Source organism: Hyla sarda, chromosome 4 (assembly GCF_029499605.1).
Source record: "Hyla sarda isolate aHylSar1 chromosome 4, aHylSar1.hap1, whole genome shotgun sequence".
Lineage (NCBI taxonomy): Eukaryota > Metazoa > Chordata > Amphibia > Anura > Hylidae > Hyla > Hyla sarda.
This window is the reverse complement of record NC_079192.1, coordinates 50,758,411-50,782,404: the sequence shown is the minus strand read 5'-3', so window position 1 is coordinate 50,782,404 and position 23,994 is coordinate 50,758,411. Positions and strand designations below refer to the sequence as shown.

Below are 23,994 nucleotides of genomic sequence, written 5' to 3'. Positions count from 1 at the left end.
TTTTGTGCACATTTTTCGCCTTCACGGGCTTCCCACGCATATCGTCTCGGATAGAGGCGTTCAATTTGTATAGAAATTTTGGAGAGCTCTCTGTAATCAACTAAAAATCAAATTACATTTCTCGTCTTCCTATCATCCCCAATCTAATGGGCAAGTAGAGAGAGTTAATCAGATCCTTGGTGACTATTTGCGACATTTTGTTTCCTCCCGCCAGGATGATTGGGCTGAATTCTCGTACAATTTCAAGGACTCTGAATCCTCCGCCAAATCCCCGTTCTTTGTGGTGTACGGCCGTCACCCTCTTCCCCCGCTCCCCACTCCCACCCCTTCTGGTTTGCCTGCTGTTGACGAAGTTACCCGGGACTTCTCCACCATCTGGAAGGAAACTCAAAAATCACTCCTACAGGCCTCATCCCCGATGAAGAAGCATGCCGACAAAAAGAGAAGAACTCCTCCTGTCTTTGCTCCTGGAGACAAAGTGTGGCTCTCCGCCAAGTATATCCGCTTCCATGTCCCCACGTTATCTTGGACCCTTTAAAATCAAGTGCCAAATCAATCCTGTCTCCTACAAACTCATTCTTCCCCCTTGTCTCCGTATTCCTAACGCTTTTCATGTTTCTCTCCTTAAACCGCGGCTAATACCACACATCGCCAATCGTGGCGATGTGCGGTATTAACCCTTTAGAAGTGAAACTGAAAGTATCCCGGCTGCTCAGTCGGGCTGTTCGGGACCGCCGCGGTGAAATCGCGGCGTCCCGAACAGCTGATCGGACACCGGGAGGGCTCTTACCTGCCTCCTCGGTGTCCGATCGACGAATGACTGCTCCGTGCCTGAGATCCAGGCAGGAGCAGTCAAGCGCCGATAATGCTGATCACAGGCATGTTAATACACGCCTGTGATCAGGATGAGAGATCAGTGTGTGCAGTGTTATAGGTCCCTATGGGACCTATAACACTGCAAAAAAAAAGTAAAAAAAAAGTGTTAATAAAGGTCATTTAACCCCTTCCCTAATAAAAGTTTGAATCACCCCCCTTTTCCCATAAGAAAAATAAAACAGTGTAAAAAAAAATAAAAATAAACATATGTGGTATCGCCGCGTGCGTAAATGTCCGAACTATAAAAATATATCATTAATTAAGCCGTACGGTCAATGGCGTACGCGCAAAAAAATTCCAAAGTCCAAAAAAGCGTATTTTGGTAACTTTTTATAACATTAAAAAATGAATAAAAAGTGATCAAAAAGTCAGATCAAAACAAAAATCATACCAATAAAAACTTCAGATCACGGCGCAAAAAATGAGTCCTCATACCGCCCCGTACGTGGAAAAATAAAAAAGTTATAGGGGTCAGAAGATGACATTTTTAAACGTATAAATTTTCCTGCATGTAGTTATGATTTTTTCCAGAAGTGCGACAAAATCAAACCTATATAAGTAGGGTATCATTTTAACCGTATGGACCTACAGAATAATGATAAGGTGTAATTTTTACCGAAATATGCACTGCGTAGAAACGGAAGCCCCCAAAAGTTACAAAATGGCGTTTTTTTTTCGATTTTGTCGCACAATGATTTTTTTTTCCGTTTCGCCGTGCATTTTTGGGTAAAATGACTAATGTCACTGCAAAGTAGAATTGGCGACGCAAAAAATAAGCCATAATATGGATTTTTAGGTGGAAAATTGAAAGGGTTATGATTTTTTAAAGGTAAGGAGGAAAAAACGAAAGTGCAAAAACGGAAAAACCCTGAGTCCTTAAGGGGTTAACCGCTTCTCCCAAGGTTGTCGTTCCAGCTCCTGTCTCCGGTTCCTCTGATGTCTTCTCTGTTAAAGAAATTCTTGCGTCTAAGACGGTCAGAGGTAAAAAAAAAATTCTCGTAGATTGGGAGAATTGCGGTCCTGTGGAGAGGTCGTGGGAACCCGAGGATAACATCCTCGACAAAGACCTCATTCACAAATTTTTGGGTTCCAAAAAGAGGGGGAGATCCAAGGGGGGGGTACTGTTACGCTGAGCACTCCGGGTCCCCGCTCCTCCCCAGAGCGCTCGCAGCGTTTACCTGCTCGCAGCGCCCCGGTCAGACCCGCTGACCGGGAGCGCTACTATAGTGTCTCTAGCAGGGACAGCCTGCTTACCAGACCCGTCCTCCGTCTGTCCAGTCCCGGCGCGCGAGGCCCCGCTCCCTAGGGCGCGCGCGCGCCGGCTCTCTGCGATTTAAAGGGCCAGTGCGCCGCTGATTGGCGCCTGGCCCAAATTAGTGATTTCACCTGTGCACTGGTCTATATTACCTCACTTCCCCTTCCCTGTATTGCCGGAGCTTTGCGGCAGGCTCTGGTGAATACCAGTAACCCCTTAGACTCCGTTCCCCTGGTACGGCCCACGTCATCACCCCACTGACACAGAGGATCCACCACCAGTATCCTCTCAGTACCCGGATCCTGACAACCGCATATACTCATACTACAGTGGGACCAGAGAAGAGCAGCCGGCCACACGCATCTATACATTATACAGGACAATTGCATCGGGTGTCAGAAGTGACACTCTCTGTGATGTGTCTATTAATGCAGGTACTACAGCTCCCAGCATGGAGCAGAGTGTACTCTATGTTGGGAGCAGTAGTAGCTGCAGTTGAGGACAGATCACAGCAGTTGTCACTCCAGACTCCCGCTGCGATTGTCCTATCTATTGCAGAGATGCGAGCGCAGGAGAAAGCCACTCGCATCTATACATTATATCGGACAATCGCAGCAGGCGTCGCTAATGAAGAAATTTGTTATTTCGAATTGAGTCAAAGTTCAGATTTGGTCCGAAATGACTGCACTCGCTCTACCTAGAAGTGAAGCATGCAGGAGGGCACAGTTGCGGGAGCACTTAGCAGAGTAGTGTGTGAGTCCCGGCTTAGGATTTTCATTGCGAAACGCTGCCATCGGCTAGTCAGATTTGACTAGCTGATAGTAGTGATTGCAGTGGGGGGGGGGGGGACAAAACCCCCCTAGGTCCCGAGGCAAGATGGCTTTCTATCAGTGATAACCACCATCTTACCGGGCGTGGCAGGATGCCGTGAGTGGCTGCCAGTATCTGCATGACATACATAGTACGTCATAGGTCAAGAAGGGGTTAAGGGAGTAGGTAGAACATAAGTGCAGGGGTGGGGGGCACAGGGGTCACTGTATGGAGTCTGCCGGACAGGGCAGCTAGGGTACAAGGGTGCAACTCCTGTACTGGGCAACCACAGCGTGATACCATAGTGACCTGGAAGGAAGTGCGGAAAGGTCTTTGGCCTCCTGTGTCTGTTATCCAAATGGATGCCCTTGCATGACCATCTGAAATTCCTGCAGGATAGATCTTCCCCGTGGTTACGACTTTGGCTTACTAGAGGGGTTCAGAGTGTGGGGCGACTGATCCATAGTGTTGATCGTAGATGGCTCTCCCGGGGGCAAATGCTTAGTACATTAGACCTTCCCCTGTCGAATATATGCCAATCAGGTCCACGCCTTCCCCTCTACATTGCGGGATCTATTGAAGGAAGCCCCGACTCACATTTAAGATTACATCATAGGCTGTGAACAGAGGAGACGATCAATTTCTGATCTGTATGCAGCCTTCCGTAACTGCTTTCTAAAATTCGACCCCAAACGTTTCCCGTACATGGGAGCGGTGGACAGGAGATACTGACATTATTGACGTAATCCTACAAGGGTGGAACACGGTTCGGAAAAATGTTAATAATGAGAGATGGTACTCCGGTAAGTTTAAAGAAAATAGATCTCTGGAGAGATGATAGGTGTCCCAGATGTAGGGTTGAGGGAGCAGATTTTGTTCACATTATGTGGTCCTGTCCTGAGATTAACACATTTTGGCAGGAAATATTAGCGGAAATTCAAATTAGATTGCATGTCCAGAATGAGTTTTCTCCTTTAAAGGTGTTATTGGGAAGGGAGTAGGGAACAAGGTGCTCTTTTAAGAAAACTTCTCTTTTGTACCAAGTTACTTATTTTGAGGGTCTGGATGTCTTTGGAGGTCCCAAGTAGTGGGCACTGGAAGAATCTGGTCGACAAAATTATGAAATATGAAATATTATCATACAAGGGGGAAAAAAAGCAACAGTTAAGGATAAATAAGATCTGGAATAGTTGGAGGAGAGACTAGAGAGAGAAACAAATAAATAAATATGAATTCTGAAAAGATAAAAAGACCCTTTTCTCTCTCTCTCTCTCTCTCTCCCCCTCTCGGGAGTCAGATGTTGCCATGGGGTGGGTGGGTGAGAGGTTTGGTTGGGTAGTAAAATGGGTTAAAGAACTTGGGATTTCTCTTGTTTTTTTTCATATGTATGTGATGTGTATTGGAAAATAAAGATTTAAATTAAAAAAAAAAATTATAATGAGAGATGGCGGGAGACTTATTTCAAGGTGGCCCACGCAGCCTTATATGGTTTTAACATTTTGCCCTCTCCATCTTTCCCAGATATGATCACTCACTGTCCTAAGTGCCAAACCCCACTCACAAACATGTATCATGGAGTCTGGGAATGCTCTCACTCAGCCGATTACTGGCGCCTTATAAAGTCATACATATGGGATCATTGGAAGGTGCGGGTCCCGTTTACACCACAGTCATTACTATTCCACCACTTACGACCACCGGAGGGAGGAGGGGAGAGGGAAGTGAGGTATCCACGTTTTGTCCATATTGTCCTGCTAGTTGCATTGTGGTGTCTTTTCGCTAGATGGTTAGTTTCTACCACTCCAGATTTGCCTATGCTGATAACCCAATTGAAATCTTTTCTTGCGCTAAGCGGCACTCTGATTCTGGTACTAAACGATTCTTCCAGAAATGGAAATCCTTTATTGTTACTCACTTTGACTCCTAGAGGATCATAGAGATTGTACGACCTTTTAGATACACCACTTGGTATAACGTGGAATCTCTGAGAGGTTCCTTATGGCGTTATGATTACCGAATACATAATATAGTTTCCAACCATTTTGAGCATTATTGTTCTTGGCTTGGACCCCCTGGGAGTCAAAGGAGCTGTTACTGAGGTCGATTGGGGTTGCTGGACTGAGGAGCCGCACTTGATGCTCTTTTGTCTGGTATGGGGCCTGGGGAGCGGTGCTGTGCCTCCCTCTTCCTGTGGGCACTGTCTGCTTCTTCCCAGTTACTTGCTTCATGGAGGCTGATACAACCTTTTCCTGGCCCACCTTCTCTTGTTATTCATGAACGATTAGTAGTTACTATATGGGGGGGGCTATTGTATTGGGTGACTTACTTGCTACAGATAGCAATGTTTTCTTCATTGCACTCCTTGTGATGTCCTGGTTATTGCCTATGTTATTTTACATCTTGCACAATCATCTCCTGTTTGTTTTCTGTTTTTGTATATTGAAAATTGTTTAATAAAAATATATTTAAAAAAAAAAAGGTGATTACCAAGGTATCCATCGTTTTAAGGGGACGTGGAACAAACCAGCTAATCACAAAATTTGCTTTGTGTCTCCACATTCTGACACCCATTACTTTTTAAATTATTTTTCTGCCAATTGAGCTGTATGAGGGCTTGTCTTTCTACAATAAAAATAGGAAAAGAGATCTTCAGGTCACCTCCCTTTGGTCTTGCACGGATCCTAAGCCTGGCCCAGCTTGGTACGTAACAGTAGAAAAGAACAGTTAGTAGATTCCTTAAAACACCAATTCTTTATTCCACACAGTTAAAAGTTGCAGGACGAGCACACATCACACCACCTAGCCGGTGACACACTCCATATGGACACGTTTTGAGTGCATGCTCACTCTTGATCACTCTTGATCACTTCTACATAATAAATGGGAAAAGGGGGATGTTTTGAGCATCAAACTTTTTCTTTTTTACTTCTTTTTAGTGCTTCTAGAAGACTTGAATATGGACTTCATGTACCATAGACAACAATGGACATGACCTGTTCCATTCATATCAATGGAAAACGTGTCTGGGCATGCTTGGTGACCTTTCAAGAGGTGTCAGTTGTCAGGAACTGTCCAGAGCAGGAGAAAATCCCCATAGCAAACCTCTCCTGCTCTGGACAGTTCCTGACATGGACAGAGATGTCAGCAGAGAGCATTGTGGTCAGACTGGAAAGAACTACACAACTTCCTCTGGAGCATATAGCAGCTGATAAGTACTGGAAGGATTACGATGTTTAAATAGAAGTAATTTACAAATCTGTTTAACTTTCTGACACCAGTTGACTTAAAAAACCACCGGTGTACATCTATAAGCTCTGAGCTTTATCTATTGTCTATTATCTAGCTACTGGTCACAAAAGGGACAGCAAGGAAAAAAGTGCACAACCAGCAATATACATAAAAATATGTTGATAACTTTTATTATACATGAATAAAAAAGACCAAAATCTATTCAAAACACACACCAGCACCAGAGTATAGCAGTGAATAAGCTATATCAGACCCTCCTGAATGAATACTACACAGTGTTAAATGGTCACAATACTAAACATTATGTAAACTGTATCCACATTATAAAGTGCACAAGATAAGACACAAAATGAAGTATAGCCCATAGTTTAGGAGGTAAGCCTCCCCATGGGTTCTGTCATGTAGTGACTTTCTCAGGTGTGGTGAAACACATAGGATGCTTCCACCATTTTTATCTACCATGTACTATTATTGCATGTACACGCTGTTCCAAATTATTATGCAAATTATATTTTTCTCATTTTTACCTAAATAATTGATGTAAATAACAGTCAGCATAATTCTCATGTTATCAACTAAGAGTACAATTCTAATTTTATTGAACAAACCTCCTAAGGATAACAGTATTTTTTAAACAAAAAACTTACAATGCACTGTTCCAAATTATTACGCACAGTAAGTTTCAAAACACTCTATAGGTTGTAAAGAACTGAAAATTGTCAATTATTTTGTTTGCAGCATATTCACTGAAATCAAAAGCTAAAAATGCAGAGGTATTTTTGCAGCATGAGATGGTGCATTGTCATGCATGAAGATGATTTTATTACGGAAGCATAATTCTTCCTTCTGTGCCAGGGAAGAAAGTGGTCAGTCAGAAACTCCACATACTTTGCAGAGGTCATCTTTACACCTTTGGGGACCCTAAAGGGGCCAACCAGCACTCTTCCCGTGATTCCGGCCCAAAACATAACTCCATCACTGCCTTGCTGACGTCGCAGCCTTATTGGAACAGGGTGACCATCCACCAACCATCCATTACTCGGTATGTGGTACTACCATAACTCCCGGGCAGCTGGCTTGCTGTCTTGGAGTTATACTTGACTCTGATCTGTCTTTCACTCCCCATAATCAGTCTCTTTCACGTTCTTGTCACCTGCATCTCAAAAACATTTCCAGAATCCGCCCGTTTCTTACTACTGAAACTGCTAAAACTCTCATTATTGCTTTGATTCACTCCCACCTCGACTACTGTAACTCTTTACTAATAGGCCTTCCTTTCTCCAAACTCTCTCCTCTCCAGTCCATCCTTAATGCCGCAGCCAGACTCATCTTCCTCTCCAGCCGCTACACCGACGCCTCCTCCCTGTGCCAGTCACTACACTGGTTACCAATTCAGTCCAGAATACAGTACAAAATCCTCAGTCTCACACACAAAGCTCTCCACAATGCTGCACCTCCCTACATCTCCTCTCTCATCTCCATCTACCATCCTAAACGTTCTCTCCGATCTGCTAATGATCTCACACTAACATCTTCTATAATCCGAACTTCTCACTCCCGTCTCCAAGACTTCACTCGTGCTGCACCGGTTCTCTGGAATGCTATCCCTCAATCCCTCAGACATAACAACATCCATAGTTTCAAATGTGGCCTAAAAACACATCTCTTCAGACAGGCCTATAACATTCTCTAATTGGCCTCAACATATCCTAAACATATACCCACACCTCTTGTTTGAATAGTTATTGTGTAATATTATGTCTGATACTTGTCTTTGTTTGTACCCCATAATTGTAAGCGCTGCGGAATCTGTAGGCACTATATAAATAAATAAAATTAAATAAAATTATTCCATCCATCTGGACCATCCAGGGTTGCACGGCACTAATCAGTGAACAGGACTGTTTGAAAATTTATCTTCATGTATTTTTCTGCCCAATGCAGCCGTTTCTGCTTGTGAGCATTGGTTAGTGGTGGACGAATAGAAGGTTTATGCACAGTTGCAAGACTCTGGAGGCCTCTACCTTGATCAGCGGCTTCAAATATTTGTTTGCTGCTATGTAATGGTATTTTAGCAGCTGCTCTCTTGATCCGATGCATGATCTGGCAGAAATCTTCCTCAATGTGCCTTTACCACCTCGAACTCGAACCCGTCTGTGCTCTGAATCAGCCTCAAATCTCTTAATAGTACGATGATCACGCTTAAGTCTTCGTGAAATATCTCCAGGCTGCACTTCCTGTGTTTGGGCTTCGGTCCTAAGTCTGTGTATAAGATATGGGAAAATCTTCTCTTGAGCTTTTTTAAGCTCAAATAAAACGTAGAAAACTTAATTTTTTTTTACCAAAGTATATTAGAAATGTTTTTTTTATTTACCATAAGGAGTGCAATAGCAAAAAATTTTTTAATGAGAGTGCCCATTTAAACAATAGGTCATTTTCTGATGACATATTCCCTTTAATTATCTAAAGGAGTTCCACAATGTCATCATGGGAGGGCAGTCAGGTGACAGAGAGCCTTTCCTTGTGTCTAACCACTTATATGCAATAGATGCTACCGACCATGGCATCTAAGAGTATAAGCAGTTGCGATTGGAGTTATCTCTGATCCCGGCCAATGTAGTAGTGTCAGCATAAAGCCTCTGAGCCTATGCGGCAAAATGTGTCAGAGGTGTGGTGGGTTACTGGGGTAGGGGGGACTTTGTACCTGAGTTATATATACCTTACTTCCATGGGCTGGTTGTGTACCCTTTGTGATTACTGACGTATATCTATGTCTGTGTACCTTTCCCTACATCCAGCCAGGGCATGTCACCTTTGATTTTTACTTGTATTTTACTGTGCATTAATTATTGTATGCTACTATATGCTATTTTATACCTTATTGCACGTATACTTAGATACATTTTTGTACAGTGGTCCCTCAACATACAATATTAATTGGTTCCAGGAGGACCATTGTATGTTGAAACCATCATGTAACCATCATGGTAATTGATTCTGGAGCCCCGAGACCATTGTATGTTGAGTACATATCTCTATGGAAAACTGGTAATATGTTCCGGGACGACCATTGCATGTTGGGTGTAGGTCCATATGATTAAAATGATACCCAACTTATATAGGTTTGATTTAGTTTTTCTTCTGTTAAAAAATAACTGTTTGCATGAAAATTACCGTATTTATCGGGGTATACCACGCACCGGCCTATAACACGCACCCTCATTTTACCAAGGATATTTGAGTAAAAAAAGTTTTTTAACCAAATATCCATGATAAAATGAGGGTGCATGTGTGCGCGTGTATACCCCGATATACCCCCAGGAAAGGCAGGGGGAGAGAGGCCGTCGCTGCCCGCTTCTCTCCCCCTGCCTTTCCTGGGGTCTAGAGCGCTGCTGTCGGCCCTTTTCACCCCCTGGTTATCGGTGCCGACAGCCAGGGGGGAGAAGGGGCAGGTGCACCCATTGCCGGCGCCGCTGCCCCGTTGCCTCCCCCCGTCCCCGGTGGCATAATTACCTGAGTCGGGTCCGCGCTGCTCCAGGCCTCCGTCGTGCGTCCCCAGCGTCGTTGCTATGCAACCGTTCAGCGCATAGCAATGACGCCGGGGACGCACGACGGAGGCCAGGAGCAGCGCGGACCCGACTCAGGTAATTATGCCACCGGGGATGGGGGGAGGCAACGGGGCAGCGGCGCCGGCAATGGGTGCCGCTGCCCCTTCTCTCCCCCTGGCTGTCGGCGCTGCTTCTCTCTCCCTGGCTACCGATAGTCAGGGGGACAGAACGGGCAGCGGCGCCGATAACCAGGGGGTGAAAAGGGCCGACAGCAGCGCTCTAGACCCCAGGAAAGGCAGGGGGAGAGAAGCGGGCAGCGACGGCCTCTCTCCCCCTGCCTTTCCTGGGGGTGTATCGGCGTATAACACGCACACAGACTTTAGGCTAAAAATTTTAGCCTAAAAAGTGCGTGTTATATGCCGATAAATACGGTAGTATGTTTAAAAATGTCCTCTTCTGACCCCTATCATTTTTAAAATTTTGCCATATATGGAGATGTGTGAGGGCTAATTGTTTGTACCGTGGTCTGTAGTTTTATCAGTACGATTTTTGTTTTGGAGGGACTTTTTGATCGCTTTTTATAAAAAAATTTTAGGGCATACAAAGTGACCAAAAATACGTAATTTTGGACTTTGGTCATTTTTTTTTAAACTATACGTCATTGACCGTGCGGTTTATTAACGGCGATACCACATATGTTTACTTTTATTATGTTTACATATTTTTGTTATGGAATTTGGGAAAAGGAGGTGATTAAAACTTTTAATAAGGAAGGGGTTCCTGTTTGTTTTTTTTTACTTTTATTAAACTTTATTTTTTACACTTTATTAGTCCCCTTATGGGACTTTTAGGAGGAATCATTAGATTCCTCATATAGATCAATGAAGTTCCAGGCTACATTTAAATGGAGAGCCAAGGACCAGGAAGAAAGGAGAGGTAAGCCCTCTCCAGCTACCTCCACAGTGGACTGCATTGTTTTTCCCCCCTCCCCATATCCCACTTTTTCTGTCTATGCCTTTTGCATTTTAACTAGCTTTTGGATTGTTTATCTATGAAATAATGTTCAAATATTTTATTCTATGGACCTTTTGTGTGGATTTCATTTCTAGTAGGGTATTTATTCAGTGTTTGGTACCACTGGACCTTTTTCATTGTCTATTAACTCTCTATGTATCCCCTCTTCTTTTGGTGACAATGGTCCAGGAAAGTTGAGGGACCACTGTATTTGCCTATTCCTAGCTGCTTTAAAGGCCCACGGAGGTCTTCATGTGGGCATTTCCTTCACGTAGCTGCCTGTAAAGGTCCAAAGCAGCCATGTAGGTAAAATGTTTGGGTGGGGTGGATGTCTTTCCTCTGGGAAAAAAAAAGATGTATTTTAAATTTTTCGCTAGGGAATCACTTTTAGAAGCAGAATTGTGTTTAACAGGTAAGTAAATTGCCACTGTAGGAACATATACTATTAATTCAAGTACAATCCTGGTCATTTATTTCTTATGAGAGCCACCGAGATTAGTTTGGTTACCAATAAAAGCGTAAACTATTGTTTAATAAGAACAGGTAGGTCAGACCTATAATAAATATAGGGTGTGCCCAGCGTCTTTATGGGTTTGTTTCTGTGTTCTGGATACGTGCCATTATGTAACAGAATTTCTATGAAGAAACAATGATTAGAATAGCTAGTGTCTGTCAATGTCGCCAACAAGATGAGTCACAGTGGATTTGCATTTATTCACACCCAAGGTCCCGAATGAACCTTAAATCCTCATTCATTTATCTAACAGAACAAATCGCGCATAGAAATTATTCTTACTAAAAAAAAAAATTTAAAAAAATTATGACCAAAATATATATATATATATATAAAAAAAATTAAAAATGATTACAAAAAAAATCTGGGCATGCTGGAAGTTAATAATGTATAGAGGGTGGGTGGGGGGGGGGGGGAATAAGACTTGAACCTGTCACCATTTTTCCTCACTTAATATATTTCCAAAGGTGCTATTGACAAGAAATTGTCACCAGATGTTGTTAACAACCCAAGTAATCCATACATACAAAGAGACCAAAACAAACAAGTTATGTGTAATAATTTGAAATGACACAGGAAAAAAGTATTGAACATATGAAGAAAGGGAGGTGCAAAAAGGCATAGAAAACCAAGACAACTGCTGAAATCTATCAGTTATTAAACAGCAATCCAGCCCCTTGTCAGTGCAAATTAATGTCAGCTGGTTCTGTCCAAACTACAAAAAGGTCTCATTGCCGAGGTGTCACACAAGACACATCTCATGATGGGTAAAAGCCAAGAGCTGTCTCAAGACCTTTACAACCTAATTGTTGGAGAACATAACAATGATGTTGGTTACAGGCGCATTTCTAAGCTTCTGAATGTCCCAGTGAGCACTGTTTGGGGCAAAATACGGAAGTGGAAAGACAATCATTTTACAATAAATTTGCCTCGACCAGGTGCTCCTCACAAGATTTCTGACAGAGGAGAGAGAAGAATAATCAGAAAAGTTGTCCATGAGTCAAGGACACTTGTGGAGAGCTTCATGCCCTGGATTTAGCAGTTACTGTTGTCTCTAAGAAAACAGTAAGTATTGCACCCTGCCGCCATGGCCTGTATTGCTCACCACACAAGACTCCATTGTGAATATAAAGCATGTTGAAGCTCGTATAAAGTTTTCTGCACAACATTTGGAAAAGCATAAAATCAGCCACCAGGACCGTGTCTAATGCCAGACATCACAGATCGCATTAACCTCTTTTACGCCGCAATCAAAGTCGATTGTGACATCTAAAATTTTTTAAAATCATACCCGGCAGCATCAGCTGAGAGGACAGCAGGAGGGGCCTTACCTGCCTCCTCGCTGACCGATTGATGCTCTGATGCTCCAGGAAGCCTCAGCAGCCTGGAGCAATAGAACACCGATAACACTGATCAATGTTATGCTATGGCATAGCATTGAACAGTGTATGCAATCCAAGGGTTGCATGTATTAGTCCCCTATGGGAACTAAAAAATGGTGAAAAAAAGTTTTTAAAAAAAGAGTTAATAAATGTGAATAAACCCTTCCCTTATAAAAGTTTGAATCCCCTCTCTTCCCATTTAAAAAAATATGTAAACAAAAATAAACATAGATATATGTGGTATCACCATGTGCGTAAATGTCCAAACTATAAAAATATAATGTTAATTAACCCCTTCCCGTTATTGGACATATGCATACGTCCAGGCGAACTACACGTTCGCGCAAATGGACGTATGCATACGTCCAAGCAATCTCCTGCTCTGCCGCGGGCAGCGCAGGAGATCGCGGGTGGGACTCAGCTGTCAATCACAGCCGGAGTCCCACCGCAGCTGCCGGGGCCGCGATCGCGCCGGTCCCGGCAGCATTAACCCCATAGATGCCGTGATCAGTTCTGATCACGGCATCTATGGTGTTTACAGGGGGAGCGCTCTCCCCCTGCCCATCAACGGCAGCTCCGCGATAAAATAAGGGGGATCGAGGGTGTCCAAGACACCCTCGATCCCCCTTGAAGAGATAGGAGTGAGGTGGCAGGGTTGCCACCCCTCCTATCCCTGCTATTGATCGGCCGAGCGACCGACCAATAGCAGACTGGGGGCGGGGGGGTTAAAGTTCGGTTCCCCCCCGCTATGCCCACCCATCGGTGTCCGGGCACAGCGGGGGGAACCGTGTAGTAGCGGCGGCGGCGGCGGTCACTTACCCGGCGGAGGCTGTGATCATGGCGGCGGTGGAGGTGAGTATGGCGCCGCGTGTCCGGGAGTCTGTTGCCTAGCAACATCTGCAGGGCGACAGTTTGGAGAGTGGTCTCTAAACTGTGGCCCTCCAGATGTTGCAAAACTACAACTCCCACCATGCCTTGACAGCTGTTTGCTGTGTTGGCATGCTGGGAGTTGTAGTTTTGCAAGATTTAGAGGGGTTCAGGCTAGAGATCACTGACAGTGGTCTCTAAACTGTAGCCCTCCAGATGTTACAAAACTACAACTCCCAGCATGCCCAGACAGCAGTTTGCTGTCTTAGCATGCTGAGATTTGTAGTTTTGCAACATCTGGAGGGCCACTGTTTAGAGACCACTGTCAGTGATCTCCATACTGAACCCCTCTAAATCTTGCAAAACTACAACTCCCAGCATTTAGGAACAGCAAATGGCTGTCTCGGCATGGTGGGAGTTGTACTTGCGTGCCTCCAGCTGTTGCATAACTACATCTCCCAGCATTCCCCTTGGCAATCAGTACATGCTGAGAGTTGTAGTTCTGCAACAGCTGGAGGCACACTAGTTGGGAAATACCGAGTTAGGTAATAGGTTCTATTACCTAACTCAGTATTTTCCAACCAGTGTGCCTCCAGCTGTTGCAAAACTACAGCTCCCAGCATGCACGTTCTGTCAGTGCATGCTGGGAGTTGTAGTTTTGCCCCCCCCCCCCCCTCCCATGTGAATGTACAGGTTACATTCACACTGGCGGCGGATTACAGTGAGTTCCCTGCTTCAAGTTTGAGCTGCAGCCGCAGCTCAAACTCCTAGCGGGAGACTCAGTGTAATCCGCCGTCAGTGTGAATGTAACCTAAAAACACTACACTACACTAACATAAAATAAACAGTAAAACACTATATATACACACGTACACTGCCCCCCCCCTTCCCCCCCCTAAATAAATAAAAATGAAAAACGTATCCTACAGCAGTGTTTCCAAAACGGAGCCTCCAGCTGTTGCAAAACAAAAACTCCCAGCATTTCCGGACAGCCATTGACTGTCCAAGCATGCTGGGAGTTTAGCAACAGCTGGAGGCACCCTGTTTGGGAATCACTGGTGTAGAATACCCCTATGTCCACCCCTATGCAAATCCCTAATTTAGGCCTCAAATGCGCATGGCGCTCTCTCACTTTGGAGCCCTGTCGTATTTCAAGGCAACAGTTTAGGGCCACATATGGGGTATCGCCGTACTCGGGAGAAATTGCCTAACAAATTTTGGGGGGCTTTTTCTCCTTTTACCCCTTATGAAAAGGTAAAGTTGGGGTCTACACCAGCATGTTAGTGTAAAAAAAAACATTTATGTACACTAACATACTGGTGTTGCCCCATACTTTAAAATTTCACAAGCGGTAAAAGAAAAAAAGCCTCCAAAATTTGTAACGGGCAAAACAATAAATACCCACATGTGACCCCATTTTGGAAACTACACCCCTCACGGAATGTAATAAGCAGTACAGTGAGCATTTACACCCCACAGGTGTCTGACAGATCTTTGAAACAGGGGTCTGTGAAAATGAAAAATAAAATTTTTTATTTGCACAGCCCACTGTTCCAAAGATCCGTCAAATGCCAGTGGGGTGTAAATTCTCCCTGCACCCCTTATTACCTTCCATGAGGGGTGTAGTTTTAAAAATGGGGTCACATGTGGGGGGGGGTCCACTGTTCTGGCACCACGGGGGGCTTTGGAAATGCACATGGCCAAATTCTCTCTCCAAAAGCTCAATGATGCTCCTTCTCTTCTGAGCATTGTAGTTCGCCCCCAGTGCACTTCACGTCCACTTATGGGGTATTTCCATACTCAGAAGAGATGGGGTTACAAATTTTGGGGGGTATTTTCTGCTATTATCCCTTGTAAAAATGTAAAATTTGGGGGAAAACAAGCATTTTAGTGTAAAAAAATATATTTTTTTTTTACATATGCAAAAGTCATGAAACACCTGTGGGGTATTAAGGTTCACTTTACCCCTTGTTACGTCCCCCAAGGGGTCTAGTTTCCAAAATGGTATGCCATGTGTTTTTTTTTTTCTGTCCTGGCACCATAGGGGCTTCCTAAATGCGGCATGCCCCCAGAGCAAAATTTGCTTCCAAAAAGCCAAATGTGACTCCTTCTCTTCTGAGACCTGTAGTGCGCCAGCAGAGCACTTTTCATCCCCATATTGGGTGTTTTCTGAATCGGGAGAAATTGGGCTTCAAATTTTGGGGGGTATTTTCTGCTATTACCTTTTTTTAAAATGTAAAATTTTTGGGAAAACAAGCATTTTAGGTTAAAAAAAATTATTTTTTTACATATGCAAAAGTCGTGAAACACCTGTGGGGTATAAAGGTTCACTTAACCCCTTGTTACGTTCCCCGAGGGGTCTAGTTTCCAAAATGATATGCCATGTGGTTTTTTTTTTTTTGCTGTCCTGGCACCATAGGGGCTTCCTAAATGCGGCATGCCCCCAGAGCAAAATTTGCTTTCAAAAACCCAAATGTGACTCCTTCTCTTCCGAGACCTGTAGTGCGCCAGCAGAGCACTTTTCACCCCATATGGGGTGTTTTCTGAATTAGGAGAAATTGGGCTTCAAATTTTTAGGGGTATTTTCTGCTATTACCCTTTTTAAAAATTAAAAATTTTTGGGAAAACGAGCATTTTAGGTAAAAATTTTTTTTTTTTTTTTTTTACATTTGCATAAGTCGTGAAACACCTGTGGGGTATTAAGGTTCACTTTATCCCTTGTTACGTTCCTCAAGGGGTCTAGTTTCCAAAATGGTATGCCATGTGGTTTTTTTTTTGCTGTCCTGGCATCATAGGGGCTTCCTAAATGCGACATGCCCCCCGAGCAAAATTTGCTCTCAAAAAGCCAAATATGACTCCTTCTCTTCTGAGCATTGTAGTTCGCCCGTAGTGCACTTCAGGTCAACTTATGGGGTACCTCCATACTCAGAAGAGATGGGGTTACAAATTTTGGGGGGTATTTTCTGCTATTAACCCTTGCAAAAATGAGAAATTTGGGGGGAAACACACATTTTAGTGAAAAAATTTTTTTTTTTTTACATATGCAAAAGTCATGAAACACCTGTGGGGTATTAAGGCTCACTTAATTCCTTGTTACGTTCCTCAAGGGGTCTAGTTTCCAAAATGGTATGCCATGTGTTTTTTTTTTTTGCTGTTTTGGCACCATAGGGGCTTCCTAAATGCAACATGCCCCCCAAAAACCATTTCAGAAAAACGTACTCTCCAAAATCCCCTTGTCGCTCCTTCGCTTCTGAGCCCTCTACTGCGCCCGCTGAACACTTTACATAGACATATGAGGTATGTGCTTACTCGAGAGAAATTGGGCTACAAATTCAAGTATAAATTTTATCCTTTTACCCCTTGTAAAAATTCAAAAATTGGGTCTACAAGAACATGCAAGTGTAAAAAATGAAGATTTTGAATTTTCTCCTTCACTTTGCTGCTTTTCCTGTGAAACACCTAAAGGGTTAAAACACTTACTGAATGTCATTTTGAATACTTTGAGGGGTGCAGTTTTTGTAATGGGGTCATTTATGGGGTATTTCTAATATGAAGACCCTTCAAATCCACTTAAAACCTGAACTGGTCCATGAAAAATAGCGAGTTTGAAAATTTTGTGAAAAATTGTAAAATTGCTGCTGAACTTTGAAGCCCTCTGGTGTCTTCCAATAGTAAAAACACGTACACTTTATGATGAAAATATAAAGTAGACATATTGTATATGTGAATGCAAAAAAAAAATATTTGGAATATCCATTTTCCTTACAAGCAGAGAGCTTCAAAGTTAGAAAAATGCAAAATTTTCAATTTTTTCATCAAATTTGGGGATTTTTCACCAAGAAAGGATGCAAGTTACCACAAAAATTTACCACTATGTTAAAGTAGAATATGTCACGAAAAAACAATCTCGGAATCAGATTGATAAGTAAAAGCATTCCAGAGTTATTAATGTTTAAAGTGACAGTGGTCAGATGTGCAAAAAAGGGCTGCGTCCTAGAGGTGAAAATGGGCTGTGTCCTTAAGCGGTTAAACCACATGGCCAATGGCGTATACATAAAAAAAAAAATACCTAAGTCCAAAATTGTGTATTTTTGGTAATTTTGTATACCCTAAAAAACAGTATAAAAAGCGATGAAAAAGTCCCATCAAAACAAAATGGTACCGATAAAAACCACAGACTCCGTTGCAACAAATTAGCCCTCATATAGCCCCCTATGCGGAAAAATAAAAAAGTTATAGGGGTCAGAAGATGCCAATTTTAAATTTACTAATTTTACACAAAGTTTACACTAATTTTGCACAAAGTTATAATTTTTTTACGGAAGTAAAACAAAATCAACGCAGCACGCTTTCCGGCCTGTACAGCCTTTTTCAACTGCATGGATGCAGTTGAAAAAGGCTGTACAGGCCGGAACGCGTGCTGCGTTAACTTAAGCCTTAATAAAAAGAAAATTTTTTGCATCAAAGACTGGTGTGCCGGGATTCTTTTGTACTCTCATTGGATCACCTATCCCTGGCACCCGCACCGATCCAAGTGCCGACCGAACACACTGTGAAGTAAAACAAAATCAAACCTATGTAAGTAGGGTATCATTTTAAATGTATGAACCTACAGAATAAAGATAAGGTGTCATTTTTGCCCAAAAAAAAGTGCACTGCGTAGAAACTTAGCTGCTAAAAATTACAAAATGGCGTTTTTGTTTTTCAATTTTGCCCCACAAATAATATTTTTTGGGTTTTGCTATAGATTGTGTGGTGAAATTACTGATGTCCTTACAAAGTAAAATTGGTGGCACATAAACAAGCCCTCATATAGGTCTGTAGGAGGAAAACTGAAAGCGTTATGATATTTAGAAGGTGAGGAGGAAAAAAGGAAAATGCAAAAATGTAAAATGGTAAAAATGGGTCAATGGTAAAAATGCTAGCTTATACATGCTTGTAAGTTTGCTTTTTTTTATATTGTCTGCTGATCATTTTATTCTGCTCTACTGGGGGGGGGGGGTACCTGTGAGGTAAAGGTACTGGAGGTAAAGGTTACTGCTAAAGGTGACGCCCACTTATTGTGTCATTACACACCATAAGGATGCATGCTGAGGCCCTAGATCAGCGTTTCCCACCCAGTGTGCCTCCAGATGTTGCAAAACTACAACTCCCAGCATGCTGGGAGTTGTAGTTTTCCAACAGCTGGAGGCACACTGGTTGGCAAACACTATCATAGAGTGATCTCTGCATCTTTGCCGCAAAATGGGAAACTTTTTTTAAATGTATTTATCTAACACTGCCCTAGATGCTGGAGGACCAAGGGCATTTGATCCTTTTGCCCTCTCCATAATCCAACACTTCTCACATAGCGATGGGGACTGGGATTAAACAGCTACACAGACCGAAAATCTTAAAGGGTATGAGCTCTATAGAGGTGAATCGGAAAAACCAATGTCTTAAATGTCGCAACCAGCTGTGCTGGTAAAAGGTTACGTTGCAATAGACAGCAGGGAATTATTTAGAGTTCCTGGTGCCCCAGGCGTTGTACACCCTCAAATTGATATCACTGTCCTAACACGTTCTTGTCATCGTCATCATGTTCCTGGGTTTTTATGAGAAAATCAGATGGTTAGTAAGACTTCCATAGCTACAGTTTGCTGCTTTTATGTGTCATTGTGACATGGAGACGGAAATTTCTTGCTGAAAAATATAAATTCTGAACTTTTGGAAAGTCTTATAAATGGCTTACACTCACTAATATACACACTCTAAACATATGTACAATAGAAAAAATGTACATACATACATACATACACTACTAACATTATGATCAAGCTGTGACCATGGGGTGGATCTAGGCCAGCCGCCATTTCTTTCCAGCCTCTGATCTGCCCCCCTCCCAGACACAGTTGCTGGGTGCCAACAAGTTGTCATGGTAGCTAGGGGCCTTCTGAATGACATGTTTGTGCAAGAAAATGTGGAAGTACACTGCAATACATTAGTATTGCAGAGTACTTTACAGCAATCAAACAAGTCTCCGGGGGGACTAAATGTGTGTGTGTGGGGGGGAGTAGAAAAAATTGAAAAAAAAGGTATTAAAAATAAAATTACAAATTCGAATTAGCCCTCTTTCCCATTTATTAAAATATATATATTTTTTTTATAATTTTATGTGTAGCTGTAAGAAATATTATGGGATTTCAATTCTGTAGATACAAAATTTGTCTTGCATGAATTCTGAATAAAGAAGATGGTCATTTTCCTAAATTCTAAAGATTATTTGCTTTACTCTATTCAATTATGACAACATTGTTCACCCCTCACAGTGAATGCATCCCAAAAAAACATGCAATAAAATGTGAACAAAAGGTCTCATTTACTCTAAAACGGTATTGAAAAATCTAAAAGTACAGATCCCCAAGCAACAAAGGAGCCCACAGCCCTAACACACAGAAAAATAAATAAAATGGCAATGTCAAACAAGTTTTATTTATTATTATCTCCTTCCCGCTATACGACGTATGGGTATGTCCTTGCGGCAGGTACGTTCCAGCAACAGGACATACCCCTACATCCTGCATATTACTTATGCTGCCTGATGCAGTGCAGGAGATCGGTGGCAGGAGCCTGCTGTCAATCACAGCTGGGAAGGGCTGGCTTTGCCTACAGGCTAAATAGGTGGCCGCCCTCATGATGGGGGGTGCCACTCTGCCTGCCGCAAGAAAGTTACAACCAGTATCCAAACCCCTCGTTCAGCCAGCATGAGGCGTGTCAAAGGGGATGCCAATGGGCGGAGTAAAGACAGCCAAATTAGATTTTGCTTAGGGTGGCAAAAATCCTTGCACCAGTCCTGCAGCTGGGATCAGGATCATACTGGTCGAGACATCTTTAACACCATAGATGCCGTGGTCAGTACTGATAACGAAATCTATAGAACTGACAGAGGGAGGAGGGTCCCCGTCCTTCATCACTGTCCCGATGGTTGCCAAGGTAGAAGGAACCCAGATGATGGATGGAAGCCTGTGAAGTCCAGCCATAGGGTAGATCTCACGTGAACTGTCAGTGTATACTCATAGCAATACTATACCGGAGAATAGTATGACAGTTAAAAAGTATAAAAATAAAGTTTTTCAATAAATAAAGTGTAAAAAAAAATAAAATAAATGCCCCTTTCCCAATTGGGTATTTCAAAACTACAACTCCCAGGATGCCGGGACAGCCTAAGGCTGTCCGGGCATGCTGGGAGTTTAAGTTTTGCAACGGCTGGAGACGCGCTGGTTGGCAATCGCTGCAACACACATACCAGGAGTCTCAGAATCGGTCATGTGGTATCTTTCCTATACAATTATTCAGCTCCCTGTTCACATTATATAACGTGATTTTTACAGGATTACACAATAGTGTTGATCGTAAACAACATAAACAGATGTAAATGCACAGTACAGTGACCTAGAACAGCCTCAGTAATATGTGTCATACCTGGGATAAATTGAGGTTAGTACGGAACATTACTAACCCTTTAGGTTCAGTTCAAACGTTGCGGCTAATTAACTGTACGGCAACTAATTACCGCATGCATTTTTTCCCACAAATGACCAAAATTATGCGTTTTTTTTTACTGTGATTATAAAAAAAAAACACTTTTACAGTGATTTTGGTCATTTGCTGTAAAAAAAAAAAAAAAAAGGCCAAAACTTGTATGTTCATTAGTTGCGGTACCGCTAATAATCTGCCGTGCCCGAACAATTTAAAGTATACCTGTCACTTAAAGGAGTACTCCGGTACCACAGCTTTATGGTTATCTAGCGTGTTTTTTGCGAGTTAAAGGGGTTATCCACCATAAGGTGATTTTAGTACATACCTGGCAGGCAGTAATGGACATGCTTAGGAAGGATCCGTGCTTGTCTTGGGGCTAAATGGTCCACCATAACATTTTGTCTAGCTTTTTGTGAACTGGTATCTCCTGTTTGAGTTTTCTACTTTTTGCCTACAAATCCCATAATTCCATTTTCCTCCCTCCCACACATCAGCCATCCCACCCATTGAAACATAAATGAGCTGCATCCATTCAAAAGACCTCTGGTTTTCAATCAGGGTGCCTACAGCTGTTGCATTAGTTGCAGATTGATCTCTCTCCCACCAAGCGACTGCTTCACCAATTGAAGCAGACAGGCTCCCTGTCATCACCTGACTAGTGAGGTCAGGTCTCGGCCACATTGCAACCTGGGAAAAATCTGAGACAACAGTAATTTTGTATGCTGTTAAAAATAAATATTGAGGTGAAAATCACAGAAGAATTGTGGGAAAACTGTCACACACAGGCACTATATTATGAACTACACTAACTTTACAGCCCCTATAGCATACTCAAATAAAAAAAAAAAATCCTGGAATACCCCTTTAAGCACTTTTGTAATTGACATGTTATACATCTGTTCGCAGCATGTCTGTTTTTTTCTGGCCTGTTATCTGTGACGGAAAGTTCAGTAGTTTTTCTTGTTGCTTTTTGTTGTCGTCCACACTCGGGGCCATGTTTGTTCACTGTTGTGGACAAGACGTCTCTGCTGCAGGCGTTGCTGTTCCCGCGCCCCCCGCCTTCAAAGGTTTCTGCCCTTTTCTCCACCCCTGTAATAAATATTCATATTTGCCAATTGTTGCTGTTTCGGGATTGGTTTGGAGTTCCGTTCTTTCCCTTCCATCTTCTCACTGTATGCACCAATTGTCCTTTCTGCTGTGCGCATGCATGTTTTGTTTGCAATCTTTTTGTGACACTGCGTACAATCATGCTGTTTGTTGTGTGGCGACATCATAAGCTCCATTGCTGTTTCTGATTGGTTTTGAAAACACAAACTGAGGAGACAAGCACAAAAAGGAAAAGCCGGTGGCACGGACAAATCTGATAGGTCACAGCCAAGCCTGGAAACAGACGTTGACTGGCCAACATCCAGGTCAAGTGTCACAAACCCCGATGATTGGTCTGACAATTTGCTTACCTCACGACCAATGCAAAACACACATCGAGACCAGAGAATACAAAGGCAGAGTATACTAATGAGGAGGGCAGTGAAAGGGCGTGCTAAAGAAAAACGAAGGCAGAAACAAGGCTAACACCAATGCTAACAAACAAACTCAAATGGAGCTGGGTGGCAACGCAAACAAGATGGGCAAGGCTCTAACAGAACAAACAGGCTACAAGGCATGGTGGGAGCTGTATTTCTAATACTAAGGCAAAACGGAATTAGATGCTACACTAAATGGCCACACTTATGCAAAGAAAGGAAAAGAAAGACAAACAAAGAGCAAGCACGAGACCAGAGATAAGAAGGAAACTTACCTGCAAAGGTAAGTAAAAACTGAAAAAACACATTGGCCACCGGAGTAACCCTTTTGAGTGAACCAGGCATTAGATTTTACCATGTATAACACTTGGCAATATGGCATTATATATGGTAAAATCTTCATCTGGGGACACTTTTGACCCCATGGATGGTGAGGATATGAAGTTATAAAGTTTTTCCCGCCGCCAAAAGTAGTCCCCTGGGCGGGAGCTATACTTAGTCCCGTTGCTCTGGCCCTCTCGGCATCATCACTCTGCTGCCTGGGCAGACGGATACGTGGGTCATCAATCACGCTGAGGGAGCATCACAATGGCTGGAGCGGAGAGACACTTTATTGTGGTGGCCATGGGGAGTTAGACAGATTGGAGTATGTGATGCAGCGTGGTTTACTGTATCACTTTGTGATGCCAGGGCACCGTTAACCTACACAATACAAGGATACAACAGTTTCTCCTTAGCAAGGCACAGGATAATAAATACACCGATGCCAGGTTATGGATAACTGACTGAAGAAGAGATTTTCCACAAGAGCTTTGCGTTCGCCAGGCTTTGACAATTCACCTGAGCGCCGGGGTCTTTTCCTGAGATTTTGTGTGGCTGTGGATTTCAGTAAACTTTCTTCTCCCTTAGGCTTCTCCCCAGCTTGCTAGCTGGAACACATTCTCCTTCACCTCTCACTCTTTCCTCTCACACTAAAGGATTGTGGCAGAGGGTCGTCTGGTCCCTCTGCCACAATCCCTTAAAGGTACAGAGCATAAATTAACACATAACATGACACAGCAATAAATCACATTACATCAGGTTAGACAATGGAGCAGTGGGCTCAACATATAGACAGTAGGGATGCCTGAGGCAATGTTTAGCCCACAGGACAACCTTTGGTGCTTGGACACCACATTATAACTTCATATCCTCACCATACCTGGGGGGCAAAAATGTCCCCCGGGGATGGTGAGGATGAAGATTCTACCATATTTAACACGTTGCATATATTGCCTTAGGGTTTCATTTTAAAGCCCTATCCAGACTCCACTTGACCTCAGGATCTGCACAGTTTATGCTTGGGGAAGGGGCAAGAGGCTAAAAAACTCCAAAAAAAATGCTCAGTTTTTCCCTCTCCTACATGGCCTTTCAGTTTCTCCTTTCAGAAGTCCCATAA

General features: G+C 43.0%; 2 protein-coding genes across 2 annotated transcripts in view; one reads left to right on the top strand and one right to left on the bottom strand.

The window, feature by feature from the left end:
* Positions 1-5,667, bottom strand: part of RETN (resistin) — a 30,375-nt gene extending 24,708 nt beyond the window's left edge. Inside the window, exon 1 of the mRNA XM_056570875.1 lies at positions 5,600-5,667. The gene's annotated coding sequence lies outside the window, so the exon portion shown is untranslated. The remainder of the gene's footprint in view (positions 1-5,599) is intronic.
* The window catches only part of LOC130367898 (protein PET100 homolog, mitochondrial), an 88,259-nt gene that overhangs the window by 28,681 nt on the left and 35,584 nt on the right, over positions 1-23,994 (top strand). The window lies entirely within an intron of this gene.